Consider the following 18,445-nt stretch of genomic DNA (forward strand, 5'->3'; position numbering starts at 1 on the left):
GTTTCATTGTAGTGGATACTGGAAGGGGGACCAGATTTTTGACTCAATATGAGTCATACATGATCTTTGTGAATATGTATTTCAAAACTGTTAGTGGAGATTTTGTAAAATTCATGTTCAAATGTACCTAGACCCTACCCTACCACCTTCCCTAGAAAATAGAGAACATTTATTGTTTTACTGCATTTAAAGGGTGACTTCTGATCAAGAGCTTTATTTTTTAAAACAGGGGTAGCCCTCCAACTGAAGCAACCCCGCTCCAGCCCAGACTGAAAACACTACTGGGTATTTGAAAAGTCTTTTACTTTACAAAGAGGTGTTCTAAATCTTTTTGGTGTATATGGAATTTTATTTTTGTCACTGACACCTTGAGATGGTGTAATCTGTAGAGCTCATTCTTTAAAGAGTTAACTTGGCTTTAGCAGAAGCATAAAAGACATAGATTAAGGGGTCCTTTGAGCACATCAAACCTTATCAGCTCTCTTTGAGAATAAGAAACATCAGGTTCTTCAGAAATGTGTGTGGAAGAATGCTTTTAACTTTTTTTTTTATTTTTTTAGAAAAATTTAGACCATAGTTATTACAATGTTAGTTTGGACTTTTAAAAAAGTTTGTGGTAGATTATGAAAGGCTACATAGATTTTGAAAATTCATGCATTTAAATAAGAACCTATCTGAACAATTTCTCCTCTGCACCAAAGACTTAAAGTTCCATCACAAACACCCTAAACCTCTTCTCCCCCTGCCAAAAGGGAAGGTGATAATTCTTAAAGAGCTTATTAAAAACATTACTTGAAAGCAATGCAAAATAGATTGGCTATTGATCACTTACTATAGAATCTATAAGTAATAAGTGGAAGATACTTGTTATTATAATCATCTTCTTAATGTTATAACAAAAATTGTAAACTAATTACTGTACTCCAAATCTCTTATTTACTTCAATAACCCAGGATAATTTATCTCCCAGGTAATCTCTACCAGTGAGTAGAGTCTTATGCAAATTATCTAGAGCTATGGATTACATAGTACCTCCTCTGCTGTCCATACTATATTTTAAAAAAGAAAAAATAAGAAAGTATCAGACTACCTACATTTTTGTGAATATCTTAAATTTCTCATTGCTGTATAAAAGCTTGGTATTACATGATAAAGATTTTCATTCCCAGGCCTAGAACCCAACACTAGGCCACTGAAGAGTGAAGTGACTTTAACATTTGACAGGAAAAACTTCATCAAGTACCTAAAATTATTAGCCTCAGGTTTTTCAACCATGGATCCACAGATCCCAATTTAAAAGCCTCTTGCCATTCCAGAGGTGGATATTCGGTCCCTAAAACCTAACTCTCATTTCTTGCTCTGCTGCCTTGCTCTCCTTCTTGTATAGTCAAAGTTATTTCCCGCCTCTTCTTAAAGAGTAGAAGAGGTACAGGGCTGAGATTCTGTCAAATTTCCACTGTTCCAAGAAGGTCCCAAGATATGGGCTCCTGTAAAACTTATGAGATAATTTGCCTTCTTTCTAGGGGCCTGTGGATTTTGAGTGAGTACTTTTGTGTTTAGAATTTTCTGCTGTTCATTCATAAGAAATTAACCGTGTGTGTGTGTGTGGTTCCTATCTTCTTTAACCAATGAATTTAGCTCCAATTTGTCTATATCTGATGCATATATATATATATATATATATATATATATATACATATACATATACACACATATATGTATATGTGTATGTATTTGCTTTTTGAGGGTGGGAGAGTAAACCAATTTGGAGAAAATGACTAATCTGAAATCTTGCTAATAACATGACCAAATGATATATTCTTTTTTTTTTTCTTTTTTTGCAGGGGGAAGGGCGGGCAATTGGGGTTAAGTGACTTGGCCAAAGTCACACAGCTAGTAAAGTATGTCAAGTGTCTGAGGATGGATTTGAACTCAGGTCCTCCTGACTCCAAGGCCTGTGCTCTACTCACTGTGCCACCTAGCTGCCCCCAAATAATATATTCTTGAGGCATGCACCGAAACATATATTTTTATTTCCTTCTTGAGATATCTACCACATTTTATAATGTACAATAAAAGCTTTTCTATTAGGTATGTTCCATAAATAGTTAGGATTGGATTTTTTTTGTAAGGTTCAGTAGATGCCAACAATTTGTATTATATATCTGGAAATAAAGTCGTTACAATAAAACATTATAACTAATGTTTTAAAACTAATTAAAACTAATGCTTTATTTGAACATTATCTTATCATATTCACGTGAATCAGAGATATAAAGTTGTTCTTGTATCAATCAATCAATCAATCAATAAAAAACACGTAAAGCTAGAGGAGCCAAGAATATTCTATATATTATATATCCATTGAAAGATCTTCAGTATCCCTGACTTTAAGTAGTTTAAGAGATAAAGTTCACATAGTAAGCATCAATATAAATTTGTAAACCTGAAAACTAAAATTTGAACATATACACTATATTGTGTAGTGGCAGATTTAAATTCTGAGTTATTAACTTTTTTAAAAAATGAAATATTTATATGTGTTGCTTTATTGTTAAGACATGTTTGATCACTGATTGACTCAGCTGTATACTAGGAAGTTCCTTGTCGTTCAGTCATTTTCCTTTATGTCTGACCCAATTTGGGGTTTTCTTGGTACAGAGATATTGGTGTGGTTTGCCATTTCCTTCTCTAACTCATTTCAAAAATGAAGAAACTGAGGCAAAGAGGGTTAAGTGACTTGCTGAGGGTCACAGAGTTAACAGGTGTCTGAGGCTGGATTTGAATTTGGGTCCTCCTGACTCCAAGCCTGGTACTCTGTCCACTGTGCCCCCTAGCTGCCTGTGAGAAGTTTGCATGTATGCAATATTGATTTATTCAACTTCATTTAGGCAAGGTATGCTAAGCTCTCCTTATTATAATCAATTTAGCAAACTTTCCTAATCACAATGCTTTTGTGGACAATGGAGAGAGGGGAGCTAGTCTAGACCAATGACAGACTGCCATAAAATTGACCCTACCAAGCAGTCTTCGTGAATCTGCCCAGAACCAATCTAGAGAGCTGGCTACACATCCTGCTATATGCCCAAAATACGTTTTCTTTGTAAAGCACCCATGAGAGTGTAGGGCTGGAAAGCCACACACTTACATGCTTGTGATTAAAAAACTGCTTGACTCATGATCCTTTGAGAGCTTATATTCCTTCTCAGTATGTCATTCATGGTCTCCTCACAGGGCCCCTTAACCTTAATTAATTAAAAAATAAACAGATCCCAGTGGAGAGGAACTCCTATTTGGTTTTTTATTATTATAACAATTATTATTTTTAAATGAGGTTCCTTTGTTGGGTGGCATTTAGAATAATAGATTTTCAGATCTAGGAGGGACTTTAGAGATAAAACAGTCTAGGGATTATTAACCTGGGATACACAAACTATAGATTTCAGAGGATCTGTGAAATTGGATTGGGAAAAATGCATTTTTATTTTGCGAAAAATCATTTTTCTTAGTAATCATTATCTTGGAGACTTAGAGCTTCTGCTAGCTGCTCCCCCCACACCACCTTCTTTTAAAGTTCAGTTTCTTCTTCAGAGGAACATCACTGATAATGAGACTGTATTGAGTCTCTTTATCCTGGTCAAACCCCAACCCAAGCTCAGAAGTAATTTAATAAATAGGGAACCTCCATTGTGTTCTGCTCAGGCTTGGGTAGGGACAGATTCTTTTGTCTAGATAGCCCAAGGCTAGGAGTGGTCTGGTATGGTTGGGGCATGGTCTTATAGAAGAGGTATTTCCTCTGTCTGGAGGTAAAATGATAATGGGGTGATATAAGTCAGTGTTGAAAAGGTATATAAATTGTGTACCCCAACCCTAAAATGGGCTCAGCCTTTGAATGAAGCTATGTATGCATGGCGTCAGTTTGAGAGAAATAAAAACATGGACTTGCACAACCTAATTTGTTTGTCTTTCTCAGAAGTCGACAATTTCAATATAGTTAATTTCCTTTGGAATTGAATGATTTTATTTTATGCATTTAAAAACATTGTCCATAGGTTTCACCTGCTGCCAAAGGAGTCCACCCCCTCCACAAACACATTTAAGAACTTCTGATCTAATCCAGTGCTCTCATCTTAGTGATGAGGCAGCTGTGCTTCCCACAGGTCAAGTGACTTGCCCATTTTTTTTAAGCAGCAAATGACTCAAACCTAGATCTTCTGCCTCTCAATGTGAGTGTACTTTGAACTCTACCTCCCATTTTACTTCATGATAATAATAGAATAATAATAGACTTCCATCTTTATTCCCCAACATATCCACTTCCCATGAACTACTCCACCTCGCCCTCAGCCACATCTTACTGTCACCTACAAATATACCTCCTTTATGTTCAATAATTCTGCAATCCTCCTATTCAATCATAATCTGTTGGTTTTTTACCTCTCTATCTGCCATCTCTTATAAAATCCTGATCTTCATCCATACAGTAACCTCAAATCCCTTGATCCCTCAAATCTCTTACCAGTAATCTGTCCTGCACTAATTACTCCTCTTTTGCCCTGTTGAATCCTTGGTGAACCAATTCAGATGTGTACTATTATCCTCCCTTGAATTCCTAGCTCCTTTAACATATCACTGATTTTGCCCAGCCAAATCTCATAAATATTGAATGAATGAAGATGGAAAAAATTGCATAACCATTCAGACTGGATTCACTATAAATTTATGTTGCAGATCTTCTGCTAGGACCCCAATGCTACTAGGTAATCCTACTATTCCCTTATCAACTCACTATCCCACTCTCTATAGCAACTCTTCCAACCTTTCATCTCTCTTCAAAACTCCTGTTGTTCTCCCTCCTTCCACTCTCTCAGCTGAGAATCTTGCCTCCTATTTTACAGAAAAAAATCAAGGCTATTGGTCATGAGCTCCTTTTCCTTTCCTCTTCCTCAGTCTCTATCACTCAGATGATTTCTGCCATTATTTCCTCCTTCACTCTTGTCTCTCATGATCAAGTGGCCTTGTTCCTTACCAAGGCTAGCCCCTCTACTTTTTCAAGTGATCCTATTCTATCCTGTCTCCTCGAACAGATTGCCACCTCTGTCATCCCCACTCTATCACTGATTTTCAATTTCTCTCTGTCTACTGCTTCATTTCTTTCTGCCTACGAGTATGCCAATGTCTCCCCCATTCTGAAAAAAAATTCCTCACTTGGTCCTTCCATCCCCACTAACTATAATCCTATATCTCTTCTGTTGTAACTAAACTCCTTAAAAAGGACATCTACAATATGAGCCTCCACTTTCTCTTCTCCCATGCTGTTTTTAACCCTTTACAATCTGACTTCTGATCTTATCATTCCAACAAAACTGCTTTCCCCAAAGTTACTAATAGTCTCTTAGTTATCAAATCAAATGACCTTTTCTCATTTCTCCTTGACCTCTCTGAAACCTTTGAGCTTACTGATCACTCTTTCCTCTTTCCTATTCTCTTCTCTCTATTTTTTTGGGACAAACATTCTCTCTTGGTTTTACTTCCTTCTCTTAATTACTTTCTTTTATCCTGTATATAGCATGCTCTGTATATATTTGTTCACACATTGTCCCCTTCGTTTGATTGTAAGCTATTTAAGGGTAGGGACTGCCTTACTATTTTTTATATCCCCAGTGCTTAGCACAGTGCCTGGCACATTGGCTGATTGGTTGATTGAGGAAAACAAGGAAACTAGGAGATATGTATGTGTGTGAGTTTTTTCTATTAAAAATTCAGATCCTTCTTTAGAGAAATTTATTAAATTTCATGATGACTTGAGTCAACTTTGATCACTCAATAAACAATAATGAAGGGAAAACAGCTATTTCTTTAAAATAATGGAAATATTTAAAAGAGTAAATCGAAATATCAAATACATAATTTTTCCTTTATGTCAAAACTAACTGCCACATCCAATCTCTCCATTTGTGATGTTCATAAATGTTTTTATTGAAACACATACCTATCTAAGGAAGATGTTTGTTAGACTACATTAACTTGATGACATTATATGCATTATTTTCTAATGCTGTGTGCTATATATATTTATTTTTATTAATTCTAATATTTCCTCTTTAGCTGTAATCCATTGTTATTTATCATGGTGTTACCAAATAATTTACAAAAGAGAGTGTATTAGGTTATTGGACAAGGGGCAACTGCTTCCCAGGAGCTTATATCATTGGCCTCGCATTCATCATAGTCTTTTGAGCTTAACCAGCACTTAAATGGAATCATTCTTATATTTGGTTTTTGTAGAAGGAATTCTTAAATGATTTTTCTCACTTATGGATTTGGTGTGTATGTTTATTCAGCTTTCATAATGTCCTGGGATTCAGAATATTTAGTTACAGTCTCTGCTTTCTATAAACTATGTGGGTTTTACATTAGCTTCTTTGCAGGGAGAACTGACCACATATTGCTACTGAGGGGGGAAAAAGTAGAAGTTTCTTTCAAGATAAGATGCAGGAACAAAATACACATACTATCTAATCTGCTCCTATGAAAGAGCAAGTGAATTTTAAGGATCTTCTCTTGAGAAAAAGGAAAAAGTTGCTGAAAAGGAAAAGAAGAAATAACAGGGATCCTTAGGGGGCCTTTATCTCCAAATGTCATTTGGTCCTAACTCCTGAATTAACATTGATAGGTCAGATATAGATAATTCAGGTTCTTCCCTCAGAGAGCTTATAGTCAAAGGACCCAAACTGAGTATAGAACATAATAGTGAACACATTGTGATAGATTTTAACTGATATTCCATCGGCCCCATGGAACAGGAGGATTTCATATGTTAAATAAAAAGGCAAAGATATAGATATGATGTGAAGGCTGTGCAGAAATAAAGGAATTCTTTCCAGTTGAAAAATTTAGCTTGCAATCAATAGCATATGTTGTACAATAAACACAACTGTAATAGAAAAAGCTATCCATTACTCTTGTCACTGGTGCCAAATACTGATTTTCCTTTGTTTTAGGAAAGGTGCTACTAAAATGCTTCCCACTGTTCACCATTTAAAGATAGCCAATTATTATAAGAATTTAATGATTTGTTTATAGTCACTGATATTAATTAAAAATGAAGTAGATGAGTGAATTTTTACACACACCATGAAACAATTGTCAAAAGAAGTTGGCAGTGAAACATTCCGATATTTTATAAATCTGGAGAAAGCAAACAAATAAAAAAGTTCCGAGCTGAACTTGACATATTAAAACAAAATCAGACACCTATAAGTTATACAATAGTTTAAAAAAAACAGAGGGAGAGAGAGACACAGAGAGAGAGAGGGAAAGAGGGACAGAGAGAGAGAGACACAGAGAGAGTGCGCTTTGCTGAGCGCTCAACAGTTATATGGTATATGCACTAAGGGCATCTCAGGTTGATTTAGCTGAGTAAAGTTCCTTTGCCTGAGTTACCAATCATTTTCCAAACACTAGAGAATTCCTCATGCAACAATGAAGTGATGTCAAAAGCATAAACCTTTAGTCCTTTGAGCCAATCGAGTCTCAAGGAGAACTTCAATACCTTTAAAAGAAAAACTGACCTGACTTGCATGGAGGCAAGGGCTTAGGATACTGTTCTTACTACAAAATTTAAACTCTAAGATAAAATCGAAGAAAAGCTCATAGTTAACATTAGTCAATAAGCCAGATTTTATGTTTGGGAACTTTAGAAGAATGACCTGAAAAAAATACAAGATGAAAAGAATTGTTTGTTTGTTTGTTTCTTTCTTTCTATCTCTTTCTCTCTCTCTCCATATATATAATATGTGTGTGTGTGTGTGTGTGTGGGTGTGTGTGTGTATCTGTCTGTCTCTGTCTCTCTCAATAAAGACTTACTAGAAGCTAGAAGGCATGAAGGCCTCAACAGAGCAGGACCGAACAGAGTGATTAAGTCTCATAGTGATGAATCATAGAGTATGCTTGATTTTGTTCATTTTTAAGACATTGGCTACAGAGCTGACATTGAAGTTCCTGAAGTTCCTGGATTCAAGTGTCACATCAGACACATACTAACTTTGTGACCCTAGACAAATGACAACCTCTCCATGTTCTAGGCAACTTTCCAAGACCACAAAATGCAAAGAAAGGGCTGACCTGAATTTGTAGAGTTGAAATCAGCAGTCTAGTCCCCAATCCTGTCCCTAGTTAGACATACATTCCTACAGGCATTGCCCTGGAAACAGCTTGCTGCTGGTTGGAGAGACTTCAAGGATTTCCCAAGTTCTGGGGGCCTCAAACTCAACCTGAAACATACTAGTCAGAATACCTGAGTGTTGAACTTGCGGGCAGGCCCAGTCTGCCATGAATGCCAGTATCTACAGTCATAGCATTCCTGTGATGTATCTGTGACGGAGAAGAGTGGATGATTCTTGAGGTGCTCATCTTATAACCTGTGGATTGTCCTAGGCCTACTTTATTGACCAAGCGTCAATTAAAAGTAGGAGATGGTTATTTGTTGGCAGGGTCAGTAAGAATACTAAGCCTTGTCTACAACTCCTTCCTGAACCTTCTCTGTCCAGGGAGAAGTTGATTTTCCCACAGTTAGGAAACAAATCTCCTACATTCTTGATTCGTTGCTTTCTCTCACTTCTCCCCCAATTCCATCACCTCCCAATGCTACGACAAATATCTTATCATCTACAGAACTTGTGCAAAATCTTAATGACCTCTATTACTGATCTTGCTTTGGTTATTGTAAGCCTAATTTGTAAAAGAAGAAAGAAACTTACCTTTCCAAAATGGGAAAATGTTCATTTGATCTTTTCTTTTTGAGCTTACAGCAAAGTCACGGAGGGAGTACTATTTTTTCTTCCATAAGCTTTGCAAAAATATCTCAAGAGTTATTCTGTATGCACCTAAGCCTTAAAACAGCAGACTGTAAGGAAGAGATGCAGCTTCCATGTGAGAGGCTTTAGGCAGCTCCTTCCTATTGCTGCCTCAAAGCCCAGACCAGCAGGAAGGGGAGCAAGGGCTTCACTCCAGATGGCGTCTCTCTATGACTGCTTATCCTGTGGCTGCCCTAGGACCTGTCAAGACTCAGGCTTTCAGCAACCTAGGTTGTCTGCTCCTGAGGTCAGACCCCTCTGGCTTGCTCATCTAACTATATAGAGGGACAACGGATAGAGAGCATGCCTGGAGTTAGGAAGACCTGAGTTCAAAACCAACTTCAGACATTTATTAGCTATGTGACTCGAGGTAAGTCGCTCAACCCTGTTTGCCTCAGTTTCTTCATCTGTAAAATGAGCTGGAGAAGGAAATGGCAAACTACTCCATTATTTTTGCCAAGAAAACCCCAAATGGGGTCACAAAAGAGTCAGTCATGGCTGAACAACAACAGCAAGATGAAGACATTTATCCCTTATCTGTGGTGTAGTGGATGTTGGCCTAAGGGTAACAAAAACATGCATTCAAACCTCACCTTGGTGACGTAATGGCTTTGTGGTCCTGGACAAGTTGTTTAACCTCTCAGTGTCTATAAGGACCTCATTTATATCAAAATTAAGTTGTTCAGGTTGTTAAATTTTATATCCTCTACTTTAGATAGTTATGGAACCATATATTCCTTTTGAGGTTTGCCCACAATGAAATTTTGTTTTATTAAAAAAAAACAAGGAGGTATGGGAATTATGCAGTTAGAGACTAGAGTGGACATTTGCATTAACCTTTTACATGTACATTTCTTTTTTGTTGAATACCCAATAAAGAAAGAAAAGAAACAAGCATTTATCAAGCACCTACTGTGTGCTAAGCACTTTAGAAATTTTAACTTGATTTTCATATCAATCCTGAGAGGTAAGTGTTATTATTATCCCCATTTTACAGTCAAGGAAACTGAGGCAGAGAAAGGATAAGTGACTTTCAAAGGGTCACTCATACAGTAAGATTTGAACTGAGCTCTTCCTGATTCTAGACCCAGCACTCTATATAGTGTACCACCTAAGCTGCCTCTGAGAATCTCAGTCTAATTAATAGGCAAAATAAACTTCATTGCTACTATTGCTGGTAGCTGTTTTGTATGATTTACATATATTTCAAGGAAAATATTAATTTAAATAGTGATGGCAATAATTGAATGGGGTAATAATATGAATTTTATTACATGGCCTAAATATAGCATGCTCAAATGAGAATATAAGTAAAGTTATTGTGAACCTTAAATTTTATCTAAATATTAGCTATTATTATTCTCTATAGTGTATGTTTAATAAAGGCTTATTGATGACATAAAGAAAATTTTAAGCTATATAAATTTACTTTGCTTTATGTAATTAATAATAACTAGGAAATGGATATCAGAGTCTTTGTTTTTATTCTATAGAAAGTATGCCCAGGACTTCATGTCAAATCTAACTTCAGATCATTTTTGAAAATTTTATCTATTTAAAATTTTTTTCCAAAATTTTCAAAGTTAATAGTTGGTATTTACAGCCACTCAGTTTAGTTAGAGATGTGATTTTTTTTTTGCAAGAGTCATTGATACGTTTCATAAAGGAACTTTTCATTATACAAGTACTAGTATTTTATTCTAATCTGGGAATAGTGATGGATTTTCTTAAAGAATCCAGTAGGTATGGCCTATAGAACAACTCTCTATTTCAGACGCTAGTTAAGTAAGGCCTTCTTGGTTCTCAGATTTTACAACAAATAGAGAGACATCAGAATATTGATATTATCTGTAATGAATTCTGTAAATTACAAGTAAGTGATTGTCCATGGGATTTGATTTCTGCTATTCAGAAGGACAATTTTCTGGGCTATCAATGCTTTTATCACCTGGGCTGATTGACTGAAGTTATTCTATCCACAAATGAATCAATTGTGCCAAGCATGATATAGAAGTGAAGGACCTTCCCTACTCAGTGTACCCCAGCTGGCTGGCAGACTGTTCTTTTACTAGTAGAAACACAAAGTCTTTCCCTCTTAGTATATTAAAGGGCCCTTGATTCCTCTACTTAGCTGACAAGCAAAGTTAATGTACTTCTGAAGTCTAGTGTAGGGAGTAGCACATACCCTGTTTCTTTGTAAGATTGTACCCAATACAAACACACACACATGAGCACAGGTGTGTGCATGTTTAAGACTGTGTGGTGCTAGGGGATACTTTACATTGGCTTTGCCTACAAAAGTCATAAGAAGGAAATAAGACCAAAAAGTAGGTTTGATTTCTATATGACCACACTGATTTTGCCCACCAGAGTTTGGCTAGTGATTTCATAAAGTAACTGCATGTTAGACCTGAAAAGGGGCCTTGGAGATCATTACTTGACTTGTCTTATTATATTGATGGGTCTTATCTACTGAGAACACTATGAAGTCAACTGGAGAGTCAATTAGTTCATTTGCAGTTGAGTGGTAAAGAAAATAAACAGAAAAGTTATTTTTGTCCTAAGAGGCACTGTGAAAACCGCAGAAGAGACAATGAAAGCAAATTTTAAAAGTTACTACATAAAGTTTATCTAGCAAAAGAGACTGGAAAATTTGTTTCTCCTTATGTAGGACTTACTCAAACAATATAGCTGTGAGCAGAATAATCTGTAGGTCAGCAATTTAAACATAAATCAATGCATAGGAAGAAAGCTTATTCTAAATCTTAACATATAAGAAGATCTAATCTTTAAAATGTTGAACCTATGGCAAGCTATAAGCTTGACCACTTTTAACAATGTGCAATTAGTATGTGGAAGATTTTGTATTTTTGTTAGCTAAAAGACTAGTAAATGATATGGCTATATTTTAGCCTAAATTACAAAAATGAAAAAAAAAAGTGTTTAGACAACAAAGGTCTAACTAAAGATGTGTTTTATAATGCCCCAAAACTCAGTTAAATACCAAAAACTTATGACCAGAAATAGATATTTTGTATGTTATATCTCAGCACACACATATATGTATTATCTATGCAGACAATTGCCATCATGTAGACATAACCTAATTCTTAGGAGGAACGGTGTTCAATTATCCCATCTTCCCTACATCTTACAAGTAGTGAAATGTGGAGAACAGAATCAAAGAACAGAAGTCTCCCTTTGCTTTTGCTCTCTGGATCTGCTGAGATTATAGACTCATCAGTATGATAAGCAAGCACTTTTGTTTTTTCAGTTCATTAAAAAATATTATGCAAAATACAATATATGTGCAAAACACAATAATTATCAAAATTTCCTTTTGGGAGCACTCTACATTCTGTTCTTACATTCTCCAGTTTGTAAAATCATCTCCCCATTTTTCCAATTATTTTAAAGAAGTCAGATGATTATATAGCTTTATATATTTAGAGTGAAATATAATGGTTCTTTCTCTCAAAAATTTAAATTGAAAAGGGACTCCAGAATGCTGACTCTTTTATATCAGCAGAAAACATTTAGAACTTTTTGGGTTTTGCTAGCAATCATCCGAGTTGTTCTCATTGGAGAATGCACATTGATGAAGTTGTGTGTGGAAGGGAGAGAGAAGACAAGAGGTAGCTTTCATGGTAAGGACATTCTGGGAGGTGAGGTCTCTTTGCATTGTGGATTTTTATTGAAAAATTACTCCATTCAAAGGAAAACTGGCAGTCTTCATTCAAATACACAAGTTGTGAAATTAGAAAGTAATGGAACTGTTCCTTTGTTGGGGTCCTCTCACCCCTGGTAGTCCTTGACCAGCAAGGACCTGTCTCAGTACGCAATGATTGAGGTGGGAGTCAAGATGGAAGATACTCCGATTTATTGGGAGAAATCATCCATTTTTATAGGGTTTGCACTACATGGGCATAAGCAAGTGGCCAATGGGTATGAGGATGACAGCATGGGAAGGAACAGAAATGTTGCAGAGGGACAGGATAGAAATGTTGCAGTACGGGTATATTGTTGCACTTTGTTCCTGTATGGGTATCGGTATAGGCATGGGAAGGATCAGGACTGTTGTTGCAAAGTGGTATCTGTAGGGGTACGGGAACAAGGGGGGATGTTACACTACAGTATCTACAAGGGCATGGGAATGCTTGGGCATGTTGTGAGATGGTATCAGAGCTGTATGAGCTACGTGAGACACGAGGCAGGATGTCCCCGTAAAGTATCAAAGATGTTCCAGTAAGTAAAATAACAAGGCACTGCATTAGGCAACGGTTCAAGAGCATTAGGTAATGGCCAGCTGGGTCCCTCCTTCTGGGCTTGTGTGTCCCTCGTGGACAGGCTTTGCCTGCGAGTGTAGGTAGACTACAGGGGCTTCCCAAAGGCGGAGGCCCTCCCTCTGGGTGCCTGCCGTTCCACTCCTACTAAGCCTGTCTGGTTTACCCAGGAAACAGGCCAAGTGCTAGGGTCCTAACAGCCCCGGGGGTCGGCACCAACCCCTTATATTCCTTATACAACCAAAGTTTTGAATAAATTCTAAGATTCACAATCTACAAAGAGACCATTAAAAAGGAGAAGGTTAAAACACAGAAATCTTTTTCTCTAAAGGACTTCAGAGCTCAGAGGCCATCTAGTTTAACCCCTCATTTTATAGCTGAAGACACTAAGATTTAGAGAAGTTAAGTGACTTGACTAAAATCACAGGAACACCTTCAGATTTAGGATTTGAACCCAGGTCTTCTAAATCCGGAGTTAGTGATGGTTCCACTGTATCAGTTTTCCTTCAATAATATTTGTATGTAGGTGAATGTATACAGTATTATAAATTTACACCAAATTTAACTAAAACTTCCTTTAATTAAAATGTGTCTCTTTTATTGAGTGCTATTAATTTATTGTGTTGATTATCACTTAACTATATCTATCATTTTAAAACAAAACTTATTGGTAGATGTAATTGAGAGCATTCTTATAATTTCCCCACACATTTAAAATACCTTTATATTCTTACATCTTGTTTATCAACATCTGTATACATTAGAAAATAAGCTCACATACACATCGTACTCTCATAAGCATTTATATCCTTTATCTATTCAAACTGTGAAATCTGTCATTGAAGCCACAATCAACCTATAAAATTTATCATTTTTTTTTCTTAGCAATTTAGAGTTAAGACAAAGTGATCATTAGGCTTATACAGAAGTATACAGTTAATAGGTAAAGGCTGGTCACAGTTTAAATGAAAAACCCCAACAAAGGATTTAATTAATATTTAATAGAGCAGTTATTTTATCTTAACTAAATACCAATGGGTAATAAAAACATTTATTGAGTTTTAACAATCATTCTTGAGTTGAAAATTCATTGTCAATACATCTATTTTGACTTTGTTCCCCTTTCATAGTTATTTATAATCTCCATAGATATGTTCTTGATAATTGACTGGCTTTAAATTATGATTATACTAAGCTTAAAAATATTTTAGCTCCTTTTTCTCCTTTTCTTTCCCTACCTCCTTCCCATGTTCTTTATCCTCTTTCTCCTCCTTTCTTTTAATTTTTTAAAACTATTTCAACATTTTCAATGTATTTTGTAATGAAATGCTACAACCTTATAATTCAGATGTAATATTCCCATTTTGCAAAGATTACATATATCTCAGATTATTAAATCTGGTAGCTGGGTGATTCCCAAGCCTACTAAGTATTTCCAAAAGTAAAAATATTACTCTCTGGTTTACTCTGCTATTCTCTATCATTAATTTATCATCACTTTCACCACTTCTGATTTTTTTTTTGCATGGGTGGTAGTATTTGCTTAGTTTTTACATCTTAGCAATTGAACTAATTATAATGATATCCTTAATGATATTTGACATGCCAAAGTTAGTAGCGTTTATAATCAATTTCCCTTTGTATTTAAGTCATCCTCATTCTAAATCCTGCTTCATGAAAAGAGAAAGTAGTACAAGACTTCCTCATGTTACAACATGCATTAAAACATGAGAATTTATTTGTGATTCCATTGGTAGAGGGTACTCCCAGACGAGGAAAACATATTCTACCCATGCAGATCTGATGGGGTGATAGGACCTGGACCCCTAAAAGGAAAAGACCATGTCTTTGACAGTAACCGAGTCCCTGAATTTTCCCACATGTTTCAGCAGCCCAGATCACTGGTGCCTCTGCCCAAAGCAACCAGTCCACCCCAGCCCAACTAGATCACCTAATTAGCTTACTTGACATTCCTTTCACTGTATCCCTAGCCCACTGCAGGCTACTTACCACTTCTTAATCCCATCAAGATCTTTTCACTGACCCTTTTTCACTTTTTTGTATATAAGTATCAGTTCCATCCTCATCAAATTTGCAGATTCCCTAAGAATCTCTCCAGCTTCTATTGGCATTACAATAAACAGTCTTATCCTTATCAAGCTGTAGACTCAGCAGGAACTCTACCCACTTCTATTGGCATTACACAATACAACAGATTCTCTAAGAATCTTGCCTGCTCCTATTGGCATTGCAATAAGCAGATTTGCTAGGAATCCTACCTGCCATACTGGTGTTACAATAAACCTCACTACTTTGACTGAAAGAAGGCTTGAGTAGTTGAATTCTTTCTAGACAGATCTCCCTCTCCCCTATACCTTTACATTTCCAGATTGCCATCACCTCAAACTACAGCAGGTCAGCACCTTCTCTTCAACTTATAGTCTTAGGGAGTTGCCTGAAATAGTGAAAGGTTGCCTTTCCCAGGGTCATATAGTCAGTATGTGGCAGAGAAAATAGTTGAACTAAAATCCAGTTGGCTTCAAGGCCTGCTTTCTGTCTACCATGGCATGCTACTTCTAAGAGATACACATTACAGTAAAATTCAATGATCTTTTTAAAAGCCAGCCTTTTAAATCCCTTTGAGAAGGAATAAGAGGGCTTTACATTGAGAAGTTTTTAGTGCAGTCTTTCTTCAGCAATCTCATGTAATCATCAACTATGCTTATTTATTATTTTTAGAATTCTAAGCTTTGAAGTTTTAGAGAAATATTTAAAGGAGCATTTTAAGGGATTCTAGTAAGTTGTTTTGTTTCTTCCAGAAATGTGGAATGCAACCAATTTGTCCCATTACTTTTATCTTCGATTAAAAGTGATTTCCCCTCTCAATTTAATATTTCAATCTCTGTCCCTCATTTGAATTTGAGTGAATATACCATTGAGGATAAAGTTCTAGAAATGGAGTCAGGAAGATCTGTACCTAAATAAATCCTCCTCTGACGCTTATCGTGTGACCCTAGGTAAATCAATCAACCCCTATGTGCCAAAACCCTAGGACAAATGTTATTACTGTCACTTCATTTTTGTGATTTCAAACTGTCTCTCTACATTATGTTTATTCACCTTTGTGAATTCCACTTTTATTCAAGCTCCTTTCCTAAATCTTATTCCTACTTAAAGTTTAATTCAAAACCTTCCTATTCCAAGGAAATTTCCCCCATTGGTATACTTGATAACTCCCTTCTCTAAACTTCTTTTTGTTACATCATTGAACACTATATAATAGATTGTCTTGTTTTATTCTACAATTATTTAATTTACTTTAATTAATTTTAATTTAATTAAACATTTATTAAGTATTTTCTATGTGTATGGTAATATGTTGGGTGCTGAGGATATAAAGATGAATAATGACTACAAGTGAAAACTTGCTTCTTTGAATCCTTATTTGTATCATTATGCTATTAAATTTAATTTTAACTTGTTATTAAAGAGTATAGTTATTTATAATGTTTGATATTGATAGTGGGCAAAATAACCCTAAAGAAGACAAGACTTTCTTCAGCTCCGGTTATAGTAGAGGCAAACTGATTAGAAAGAAAATCTCTGAGATATCCATATACCAGACTACTTATGAACCTGGTGAAGGACTTAATAAGGAAATGATCTAGTAACAGTGAGAGGTGGAAGCTGCTGTGTTTGTACAAATGTTCATCTATCCTGTACATTGCACTTAGCCAGTTCCCCACCTAGCTAAACATTATTTTTTTATGACTTCTTTTACTTCCATTCTTTTTTGAAGTTCTTCATTGTTTTTTAGGTTGCAACCTGCTTATCTCCATCCTTGTATCTTTTCATTGCCTTATATTTTCTGTCTTTTGGAAAATGCCTCACTGCCATATAACAACATGAGGAGAATATTGGCCTAGCTAAAAAGATGGACTAGCCAACTGTGGTGGTTTTCGCCTATAATTTCTACTACTGGGGGAGGCTGAGGCTCGCAAATTGCTTTGAGTCTGAAGACTGTAATCTATAGTAGTTGATCAGGGTGTCCATTCTTATTCCAGAGCCAATATGGTAAGCTCCCAGCAGCACAGGGTCACCAGATTGATTGAAGGAAAAACTGGCCCAGGTCAGAAAAACAGAGTTTTCATGGTAGTCAGCATTAGGGTCAGGCTTCTGAGTGGCCATCACACTTCTAATCAGGTTAAGATAGGAAGAATCATTGAATTTGTAAGAAAGGGGGTGTAGTGAGTTTGTAAAAGGAGATGGACAAGTCTCACAGATTGGGCAGCCATGGATGAATGGGTTATGATCTGAATCATTGGAAAGAACTTCCCAATTCAATTATATCACATATCCATTTGAGTGTTTGAGTTAGAAATTATTGAGTATAAGATTTAATTCTTTCTAAACTAGCCATCTTGAAAAATAAATTAGTTTGAACCATGAATAGTTTTAACTATATGGCTCATCTGTGTTTTCTCATTTGGACTCTTTTATTTACAAAGTTATTACTTACTCAAGAATAAGTTTGCATTAATTTTAACAACTAACAAGGCAACAAGTGAAACTTTACAGATAAGATTAAGATTGAATTATCCTAGAGAGAATTCTAGAGCATATAATTAGTTTGATCAGCATAAAATAAACTTTAAAACCACTTACATAAAATCTACAGCAGAATTACCTTGACTTTAAAGCTGAGATTGTTTTTATAGCCTGAATCCCTTGTCTATGGGCTTTTTTCTTAACTATAGCATTCTTTTTGTGGGGTAGCTAGGTGGCACAGTGGCCTAGACTCAGGAAGACTCACCCTTCTGAGTTCAAATCTGGCCTCAGACACTTAATAGTTGTATAGCCCCAGGCAAGTCACTTAACATGTTTGCCTCACTTTCCTCATCTGTAAAAATGACCTGGTGAAGGACACAGCAAACCACTCCAGCATCCTTGCCAAGAAAACCCCACATGTCACAAAGAGTCAAGAACAACAACATTCATCTTTGTCTCCCAAATTAACAAAATCAAATTGGCAATGCTAACTGACATATTTTTCACCTCTTATGTTATTGGATGGCTGTTTTGAGGAAGGATTTGAGTAAACAAAATGTGAGTAAATTGTGAATAGCTAAAGTTTCCGTTTTGGTTATGATCTTGTGAGCTCTCCAAGATCCAACATCCTATGAATCTACAAAGTCCTTTCCTCTGTCCTTACTTTCTTTTACTGGTTGGCAATGTTGACTAATCTTTCCTTCCCTGACTTTGCAGGAAAAGTACATATGCATACTGGTTCATCATTCAGAATTG

This window comes from Trichosurus vulpecula, chromosome 4 (genome assembly GCF_011100635.1).
Source record: "Trichosurus vulpecula isolate mTriVul1 chromosome 4, mTriVul1.pri, whole genome shotgun sequence".
Lineage (NCBI taxonomy): Eukaryota > Metazoa > Chordata > Mammalia > Diprotodontia > Phalangeridae > Trichosurus > Trichosurus vulpecula.